The following is an 11,001-nucleotide window of genomic DNA, read 5'->3' as shown; positions in this document are numbered from 1 at the left end:
AGAAAGCTAAATAAAAAGCAAGAGTCCTTCCGCAGCAGTGTAAATATTGCTCAGGAAATGAGGGGTAGAGGCTCGGTATAAATAGCAGCAGCACACGCCGCAGCAGAGGGGTCTTGCTGGGGAGGAAGGTGGGCACTGGAGGAAGGTGTGGAGGAGAGCAGAGGGGAGCAGCAGAGCAGAGGAGGAGTAGCCAGGCTGCTGCTGCTGCTGCTGCTGTCCTTTTCCGCGCCTGCGCGCTGCGCCGATCCCAGATTCTGTCCGGGATTCCCAATTGTGCTGCACAGACCGGAGCTTGTGCTGCTGGCGCTGACACCGGGCGCCGTCCAGGAGGGAACAGAGCAGCCACCTTCCCCCTGTGACCTGCACAGCTACCCGTCCAGCCGGTCAGCGGGGTCTCCATTGTGTTCCCATCAGGTCAATCCGCAGCTTGTAAGTGCCAGTCATTTTCTATGGCATGAATATGTCACATTGCAGATATATGGCATGTATGTCACATTGCAGCTATATGGGATGCATATGTTACATTGTAGATGTATGGGATCTATTTGTCACATTGCAGATGTAGAGAGTGAATATGTCACATTGTAGCTGTATGGAATGTATATATCACTTTGCAGATGTATAGGCTGCAGATGTCAGATTGCAGATGTATGGGATCTATATATCACATTGCAGATGTCACATTGTAGATGTATGGAATGTATATATCACTTTGCAGATGTATAGGCTGCAGATGTCAGATTGCAGATGTATGGGATCTATATATCACATTGCAGATGTCACATTGTAGATGTCAGATTGCAGATGTATGGGATCTATATATCACATTGCAGATGTATAAAGTGCATATGTCACATTGTAGATGTATAGAATGTAAATATGCAGATGCATTGGATCTATATGTCACATTGCTGATGTATAGAGTGCATGTGTCACATTGCAGATATATAGAATGTATATATCACATTGCCGATGTATGGGCTGCTGTATAAGTCAAATTGCGGATGCATATGTCACATTGTAGACGTATGGGATCTATATGTCAAATTACAGACATATAGAATGCATATGTCACATTGCAGATTGCCTCTTGGGGAAGTCTTGCGTGGCTTCTAAGCCTTGATGTCATCTGGGCTGGCATTTTTTCATTCTAGTCTATCCGAGGGGCTTATGACCAGGGTGTCTGTGATTGAGCCAGCCGTGCAATCTCGTTTTCTCACATATGTTCAGATTGCAGAGGCAGATCTCATCCACAAATAGATGTCAATACCCCCCATCTTCCCTTAAAACATAGTCCCCCCCCCCCTTCCCTTCCCAGTATAGCCCCCCTGGTAGGGTGCATCATTAGGGGGCAGGCTGATTTGATGGACCCTGCACTCTGCTGTCAGACTAGGGCTGCACAATCCATGCAGCAGTTGTATTGTGAGAGCAGCAGGGGGTGATCAGGCTATATAGGTGTTTTGTATTGTGCCAGTATCAGTACTGTGAGAGCAGCAGGGGGTGATCAGGCTATATAGGTGTTTTGTATTGTGCCAGTATCAGTATTGTGAGAGCAGCAGGGGGTGATCAGGCTATATAGGTGTTTTGTATTGTGCCAGTATCAGTACTGTGAGAGCAGCAGGGGGTGATCAGGCTATATAGGTGTTTTGTATTGTGCCAGTATCCGTTTGCAGGTCTTTGCTGCACAGTTCACCTAAGCTAGGTAGGCATTCCATTAGAACAGGCATTGCAGTTGTGCCCCTGTGCCATAGCATGGTCTGCAGGTATACAGCGCAGACCTCATGCAGTAGGTGCAAAGATGAATTCCGTAGGGCTTGTCTTATCATGATGTAGGTCGGCGGCGTCTCATCGATCCGGATGTAACCGGCATGAGACCCATTATGCAGCAACACGCATTTCTACTCCATAGCGTGGCATGACTGGTGCTGTTGGACCTGCGAGGTCATTGCAGCACCATAGTAGTAGGAGCGAGACAGGGACCCATTGGGGGAGGGGTTCTGCAGGGGGTCTCAGCAGGGTCTTAATGCCTGTGTGTCAGCCCAAGGTCATACCGGCATTAACCCTTCACTATCCAGACAGGTCACTGAAGCAGAGACTTCAGATCGCGTTCTGTATGTTGCCTTTATTATATATATTTATATATGGCTGCTGCTGTGATCCTTTTAATGTATATAGCGTACCCACGTGCCATAACCCCCCCCCCCCTCCCTTCATTCGTGTTTACTATTATTTACAGTTAAGCCAAAACCCCGCAGTGTGGCATTACGACCATTGTCCGGAGGTTGTGAGATTATCGTGTAGATGTCCGTAGCCCAGAAAGAGGATAACAAAGCCATATGGCACGGCCGTTCTTAATGAATGAGCAATTGAATTCTGGCCTGTCATCCTTCCTCCACAGCATCCTGACATATATCCAGCTTGCTTTCATCGTTTTTTAATGACATATTTTATATTTCCCTGCTATTCGCGGTTCCCACACCTCGATTGCAGCATTGCACCTTTTTTGTGTGCTGTTGTTGAGATTTTACGTCTCCTCCAGTAAAATCCATCAGAAAAAATGAGTAAGCTGGTTAAGCTGTAAGTCATTGTTGCAGGAAGACTTGGAGACAGTGGCCGTAGCATTAGTGCCTTTGCATGTGTTTATCGTGGTCCACGGAGACCAGATAGATTCTCTACCTTGGAAGATGTGAGCAAGTAAATGACCTCTGGACCGTTGTAAGGTTATTTGCTAGAGAGGCATTGCTGTTTTCCTGGTGTAGATTAAGCTGGATGGAGGCAAGCTAATTGTCTAAGCTCATTGGTGCCCCTCTCACCCCCCCCCCCCTGCAGGTTGGCTAGCGCTGCAGTGTCCCCCCACACTTCAATGCAGTCTGCTGTACATCACAGCATCCTCACTTAGCCCCTTGTGCTCTAGAATCAAGTGTTATTTAATGGGATTCAGCTTCCTCCCTCGTTCCTAGTATTTTTCTGCGTATCAAATAACCTCTTTACGGCTTCGTAGCTGACAAAAATGAGCAGTCGGACACCAGCAGGAGGATCAGACCCATCAAAGGTGTTTATGCATCTGTGAAAATACCGGGAAACCATTTATCTGCTATTGGCTCAAAAATCCATTTATCCGCCATTGGCTCAGGCGCAGTTTATCCGCTATTAGCTTAATTCGGTAGTTATTGCTGAAGGGTCTTGCAAACAATGCAACATTCATTGCAGTGATGGTGGAATTGTAAGGACAAAGACACTAGAGACATAATAGCTCTGTATAGGGCTGCTATTTTATTTCCACTGGAATCTCGTTGTCCCATTTCACATTTGTTTTTCTTTTTAGGCAGCCATGTACTACCCAGATCATTAAACCCGTTGGATGTGGAGTTCATGTTATTCACGCTTGTTGGTGTTTAAAGAGGAACTGCAGTGAAAATAACATAATGAATAAAATTGCTTACTTTTTTAACAATATTTATCTATAGGTTTACGGTAGTCAGTGTTTGCCCGTTGTAAAATCTTTCCTGTCCCTTATTTACATAAATTTATCACAGGTGCCGCCATCTTTAGTCTTGCCAGGTGATCTGTGTGGAATGTTCGTTACTGAGAGTTCTATGCACAGAGGGAGATACTGATGCATACAGATAATTAAGCTGCCGGGAGATTTGGGTGCAGGGTAAAGCTGAAAAGCGTCTCACCCTGCTTCTGCACAAGTCCTGATGGCGTTACTTACTATTCCTCTTCAAGACCGCCATGGATGGTGGGGAAAGATGTAATTCGGCTTTCAGCTACTGCTGGCTTCCAGCTATTGCCCCGCTACAGCCGTAATTCCTATTATGGCCTATGGTGGCGCCGGCTGCGCCCAAGTCTCCAGGGCTGTTTTTACAGCACTCAGGCACTGGTTGCTTGGCAGTTGGAAACAACTGCTGTGTCCCACAATGCAACAAGGTTCAAAGTCAGGAAAGTGTCAGGGCCATGGTCATGGCATCACACTGTGGGAGGGGTTTCACCACAATATCAGCCATACAGCCCCCCCCCCCCCCCCCCCCCTCCCAGATGATCTATATGAGAAAAGGGAAAGATTTCTGGTGGGAAAGTGGGCATCAGCTACTGATTGGGATTAGGTTCAATCCTTGGTTAAAGTTCCTCTTTAAAGATCATTATTTTTTGTTTTAAGCTTTGAGTCAATGACCCACCAAACCCAAACTCTGGTCTTTATTTCCAAGTCAGTTGTGTTATCTTTACAAGCTAAATGTATCGCGCGTAAAATATTAATTAGCTCTATGTAAGCAAAGTACAGCAGGCAGACCGTCGTGTAGCAGACTCGGGGACAGTTAGGAATGATAACTAGGTACAGAAGCATGTATCATTAATAACACTGGCAAGTCCTTCGTTAAATTCCTGTGATTAGAGACAGTTTCAATGGAGATTCTTTAGATTCCAAGGCTGCACTTTCTTAAAAACTAGAAATCAGACCCTGTTACTCAAGAGGATTGATCACTTGGACTTGCATACGGTTATCCAGTATTCTCATATTTCACTTTTCCTTTGGGTTGTGATAAGTTCATGTAATCAGTATTATGCTTATGTTATGGTGATTTGTGTTAAAACTCGCTTTTGAGTTATGGTGGAATAAGGTTAAAGAACGGCACTGTTGACTGTTGTAAGTCATTTCTGTTTAAACAGTAGAAATAGAGTTAGTGCTTTTAACGTCATAATGATTAAAGAACTGGGGGTCTAGTGCAAAAAATTAGGACAGCGTTTTTAAAAAAGGAGTTACTGTGTTTGGTTTATAGTCACTGCAATTTGTGCTAAATTATTACAGCTGAGACTAGAAATAAAAAGAATAAAAATAAAAAAATGGCTAGGACTAAGGCTGGGATCGCACTTGCTGCCGCGGTAAAACGGTAGTGTACTCCCACGGCCGAATATGCAGCAATATGGAATCGCACGCAATGTGCGAAAAAAAAGGTTGTTTTTTTTTTTCCCGTGCACGAAAAATCGCATGTATTATTCTGCACATGCGATTTCCCATTCATATGCATTAGATGCGAATTCCCACACATCTCCGCATGTTGCGATGGTCATGTCTAGGAGAATTCCTGGAGAAGCATGGGATTTGTTTGATCAGCTGATAGATTTCCAAAGCTCTGATTTGCTGTGATCACAACCTGTTTTAGCACATGATCACGACCAGCAAATCAGAGGCTTACATATCTATCACCTGACCAAACGGATCACATGATGCTCCTTCATGAGTTCTCCTAGACATGACCATTACAATTTGTATGCCGCAAAAACGTGGGCGATTTAAACAAAAGTGACCAGCCTAAGGTTTACTTCTTCCAAGAACGGGCCAGATAAAGAGATACTATGAGAAATAAAAAAATTCACAAAACCTGGAAATATGACTAGACGTCTTGCTCACATGCATTCTAGATTGTGAACTTCCATATCACTTCAGAGATCTTTAAATAGACCCCACATTTAGTTTTGTTGGGGGATAATAGACTGTTACCTCACAGCTTGTGACAACACTGCCATAGTCCCCTCCTCCAGAGAGGGAAGATGCAAAGACCACAGTAGTTACATGACGTACGCTCTACAGCAGTTTTAGGGTTAGTGTATAGTGCTCAGTTGCATTGCGTAATAATTCTGCATGTCAGCTTACAGCCTTAACAGTTCTATGGGCCTGTTCACAGTATTGCTCTATAACTGATCACGTTATTGTAACTTTAATACATGCAGGCTTTGTTCATGTCCAGTCTCCATTGCAGTTTGCACTCATTATTATTATTTTAGTATTTATATAGCACCGACATCTTCCGTAGCGCTGTACAGAGTATATTGTCTTGTCACTAACTGTCCCTCAGAGGGGCTCACAATCTAATCCCTGCCATAGTCATATGTCTATGTATGTATTGTGTAGTATATGTATCGTAGTCTGGGGGGGGGGGGGGACCAATGAGCTTTATCTGTATGTTTTTGGTATGTGGTTAACTCTCGGTGCTACCGAAATAATTTTTGATGTCTAGCAAAGCAAACCTGAACTGAAGAGATTCTATCAATACAGTAGTCCTCATCCTAAAATCCAGGGCTGTGGAGTCGGTCCAAAAATCCACCGACTCCGACTCCTCAGTTTAGGATTCCACCGACTCCGACTCCACGACTCCGACTCCTCTAATTTGCATATTACAATTTTGTTGATTAAAAGTACGGTATGTAACATGAAATTCGTCTCATAACTGCCAATGCTTAGGAATTTTACAAGACAACTGAAGTGAGAAGGATATGTAGACTACTATATTTATTCCCTTTAGACTAAAACTAGTCCTTGGTAAGAGTACTTGTAAAAGGTACAAACCGGAACAAAGAACATCTATCAGGCCCTAGGCAATGTAAGTGTGGGTACATGTAAGAATGATGTGCAGGTACTCTGCAGGGGAATGAGGAGATTGTAAACAGACAACACCTCTGTGTTCAATGTGCACAGCATTCTCAGTGGATTCCCTGCAGCTCTGTGGGGAGTGCATATGTAGAGTATAGTACTACTGTGTAACAAAGTAAACCTGAGACAGATGAAATTAAAGTTTTATACATACCTGGGGTAACCTCCAGCCCCCTTCAGGCTAATCAGTCCCTCGTTGTCCTCCTCCACCACCTGGATCTTCTGCTATGAGTCCAGGTACTTGAGCCAGTCAGGCGTAGTGCGCATGCACACACTCCGCCGCCAGGAGCATACTACACCTGTGCAGCACTATTGCGCAGGTGCAGAATGTTCCTGGCTGTGGGAGCGGCATGCGGCCGGACAGCGCTGACTGACTGAATTACCGGGACTCATAGCAGAAGATCCGGGTGGTGGAGGACAGTGAGGGACTGATTAGCCTGAAGGGGGCTGGAGGAAGCCCCAGGTATGTATAAAACTTTACTTTTCATCCGTCTCAGTTACCCTTTAATTTGTAGTCACCAAACCAAATTTTAATAACATATCAAATTATTTTATTTCATCAGCAAAGGGAGTGCATACATTTGCATAAATCAGCATCAATGCAGAATTATTTCCATCTTGTTGACCATCTCTATTAGTGACATAGCTACACATCAGGCTTTATTCTTACAGCATAGATGTTATTTAGTATATATAAGAGATTCCTGTGTACACATCATATATACAGTCACAATCAGATATGTATATCTGACCTTAAAAATACGTGGACTGCTTTATTGAAGCAGCACAAGTAACTAATTTTGATTGGTTTATTTCATTTTTGTATACTAAGCACAGCTATTACTGTATATATACTGTATATATACATTATTTTTAATGACTATTATCTGAGAAATAGAACATTTTATCATATTTTCTATTTTAATTACAGTTACAAATTCATTAGGAGTCGGAGTCAGAGTCGGTGCATTTTTTCCCGACTCCGACTCCAGGCACCCAAAATTGCCCGACTCCACGACTCCGACTCCACGACTCCGACTCCACAGCCCTGCTAAAATCTACAGGAACCCCGTAGTCTTATTTTGAGTTAAGGCGTATCTGAGGCAAACCTGCGGGTCAAAAAGCGGATACTTACCTGAGGAAACCTCTGAATTCTGTAAAGGCTTCCCACGTCATCCTCTGGACCTCCATTGCAGACCACCCACTTCATGCAAAGAGTAGCCAGCCTTACTGTGCATACATGAATACAGGCATATTTGGGGGTTGGAAGAGCAATAGATGACTGCCTACATTACTCAGAATCCATGTAATACAGTAGGAACTGTGTGCCTGTGTAAGGAGGTGGAATTTGGAGTCACAGGATGTAGATTGTAAGCAACTGTAAGACCTTATTTGGGTAACAGGAAGTTAGAGGCAGGAAAGTCTTAGGTCACGTACACATTTCCAGCTGATGTTGCCGGTCGGGATTCAGGACCTGATCCCCTTGGGCGACATCCCTGGGCCAGACTGAACACACACGTGTCAGCTGTGTAGCTGACGACACTCTGTGTTGCTTTGCTGGGGGGCGACAGAGGAATGACGAGCGGCGCATGCGTGACGTCACGCAGCAAGCGGGGAGGGGGACATCGTGAATAATGTTATCAGCACTGGTATCAGCATTGCTGGGATTGAGTAGAACCTCCCCACCCACGAATTGCCCAGGGGTCATTGGGGGTCGCCGGCTGCCGTGCACACGCCTGATTGTTGGCTGAAGCAGTGGTCATTGGCCGATTCAGCCGACTTAAAGGACAACTGTAACAAGAGGGATATGGAGGCATGAAAAAGAAGCCGGTTGGGGCTCGATGCGACAATGCAGGGCTGGTGCTTCTCTGCGCAAATCTGCTTACAGCACAGGAGGAGGATGGGGAGGAGAGCTGATGACAGCCGGGTGCTCACAAAAATTATCTGGGTGGAGCACTCGGCTAAAAGAGCCTTGGGAGAACACTGCACTGTTTCAGCTTAAAGCCTGCTATGTATGTTAAAGGACATCGCTATCCTTTAAAAACAAAAACGTACAATACTCACTTAGGAGGGAAGATCCCTTAGAGCCTTTCTTTTCCTCTCTGCGTCCCCTTGTTCAAATCTCCCGCCGGTTTCGTTTTCGGATATCCTAAGATGAGTAGCTCCATCCTCGCACGTAAGCAGTACAGAGCCATTCGTCTTTGCTGTACTTCCGTGGCCTTACGACATGAAAGTCAAAGACTGAAAGGGGATGGGTAGGGGGGGGGGGGCTGGTGGTGGATCGAGACGATGCAGAGAGGAACGTGAGGGCTCTAAGAGATCCTGAGCCTTCCCTCCTCTTAGGTATCTAACTTAAAAAAAAAGATGTTGTTTTTTTAACTGTTACCTTTATCCATCTTTACCCTTAACAATCATTGCTTGTTTGTTAGGGGAACACATTGTGGAATGATATGTAGAAGCTTTCCAGAGGCGCCAATAGAATAAAAGTCACTTAAACGAGCTTAAAACCAATGGGGCAGTGGTGGGCCTATCCCATCCATGCAGACAAAGCAAACAAAGGAAGGACTGTGGCATCAACAGTCAAACAACAATTTATTTATACTCCACAGTAAAAATAGGCAACGCGTTTCACGGGCTCAATCCCGCTTCATCAGGCCAATCAAAAAGGAGCATACAGCTTAACAGCATCAAAACCACACTGAGCGTCTCTGCGTGTGGAATGAGTGTTGTGTGTACTGTTGGGGTGGAAAGATGATGAGTGGCACATAAGTGTGTGGCATCCTGTGGAGAAGACACAAAAGAAGAAAATGGTTGGTTCAGCACCAGTCGTTTAGCCATCCACCATGGCGGATTGCAAAACAATGGCGTGGGCCCGCTCTACACAGGCTACATTCACTCACCTCCCTCATCTCCCTCACATCCCCGCCCTCCATATTACTCTGATTTCCTCTGTCAAAGTTGTGTTCTTGAACTGCACTTGAACAGTGTTCGGTGAATGAGACTTATTACATGTATAATTGACACTCATTTTATTAAAAGCCAAAGATTTCCAGTTTTGCGCGGAGTGCTTTTGTATTTGAAATGACGTGACACGGTAACAATGGCGAGGGTAGGAAATGTGTTATTAGAGAATGTCTTGAATAGATGGCACTTTACATATTTTGCCATTAACAAACTCGGTGTAGAAATATTTCACTGAAAATAAAGTAAATTCATAAATGAGACTATTTTCCCCCAAGAGCTGTTAATGCATGCCTCTTCCATTTGAATTATACGCGTTCCCGTCCGCCATAGCGCCCTGCGCAGGATGCTATTGTGGACGGGAACGCAAAGAAGACTACGCGTGGCCAGGCCTGACTGCGAAATGAAAGTTGCTGGCGGCGGGGGACAGGAGGTTCTGTGAGTGACTGCGAGGGCACTGGATGGCTGCACGGGCTGGTAGAAGCCCCAGGTGAGTAAAACGGATTTATTTTGCAAGGTTTAAGTGCCGCTTTAAGACGAGAGACAGCATACCCATCCTTTCCTGCCTCCTCTCTGGAACCCTTTATGTTCACCCCTTCCCTCTCCTGTTGGTATCCCAAAACCCTATCACATTATAATTTAATGATCAAGTAGTAGAGTCCCAGTTATAAGGAACTTAACTAACCAGTATTCTCAACCAACCAGTACAATTTGCTGGCAGTACTCGCTGTAGTGAAGGCCGACTTCTCAGGCTGTTTGTGGGCTTTGGTGTTCTTTAAGACTGGCTTCCACCGCTCCCCCAAGGTTAATAAACAGTACTTCAAAGTACTGTATTTTAACATTTAATACAGAATTTATGGTATATGCCGTATATACTTGCATATAAGCCGACCCACCCCACCCACACAGTATAGCCCCCTCCACAGTAGCCAGATGTTTCCCCAGTACAAGTAAGCCCCTCTCCCCATAGCCAGATGTGCCCCAAGGATCATACAGCTGTTTCTTAAGAAGTCAATAGATTGCATCAGATATGAAACACAGCAATTGTCACACACTGATCATTGCACTGACAACTGACACGTTGTTGCATGCTCCGCTCCACAAGCCAGTCCACAAGTCTTGAGCAGCGCCCTCTGCCAGTAACAAAACCTGCGCCACCATCCATGCTGCTCAACTAACTCGCATATAAACCGAGGGGTTAACATTTCACCACATTTTTTTATGCTGAAAAATTAGGCTTATACACGAATATATAAGGTATATAGAGTCGGGTGCAGTACTGTTATTAGCTAGGCCTATTTTTTAACATTCAGTCACTCAACTGCTAATCACTACATTTTTTTTAGCTGCTCTCTTTGTGGTCTGATATGTCCCAGGGAAAGGTTGTAAAACTACAGCCAGGAAAGGAGGTAGTCAGGACTGGGATCTTCCAATACGTCTTTCAGGTTTGGCAGGTTGGCTGGTGAATTATACATGGGTTTATCAGCACCACATGTTAGATCCCATGATTATGAGCACTTAGATGTAGCAATTCATCAGTATTCTGCATCTGAATATGGAAGCGGCGGATGTGAAAGAGGATGACAGTCTTGCTCATAGCCTTGACCTTC

General features: G+C 44.8%; 1 protein-coding gene across 1 annotated transcript in view; it reads left to right on the top strand.

Annotated features, from left to right (window-relative positions):
• The first annotated feature begins 211 nt into the window (after positions 1-211).
• The window catches only part of VSNL1 (visinin like 1), a 189,012-nt gene continuing 178,222 nt past the window's right edge, over positions 212-11,001 (top strand). Inside the window, exon 1 of the mRNA XM_068280271.1 lies at positions 212-429. The gene's annotated coding sequence lies outside the window, so the exon portion shown is untranslated. The remainder of the gene's footprint in view (positions 430-11,001) is intronic.

This window comes from Hyperolius riggenbachi, chromosome 4 (assembly GCF_040937935.1).
Source record: "Hyperolius riggenbachi isolate aHypRig1 chromosome 4, aHypRig1.pri, whole genome shotgun sequence".
NCBI lineage: Eukaryota > Metazoa > Chordata > Amphibia > Anura > Hyperoliidae > Hyperolius > Hyperolius riggenbachi.
The sequence above is the reverse complement of the archived record's forward strand: the minus strand, read 5'-3'. Positions and strand labels throughout refer to the sequence as shown.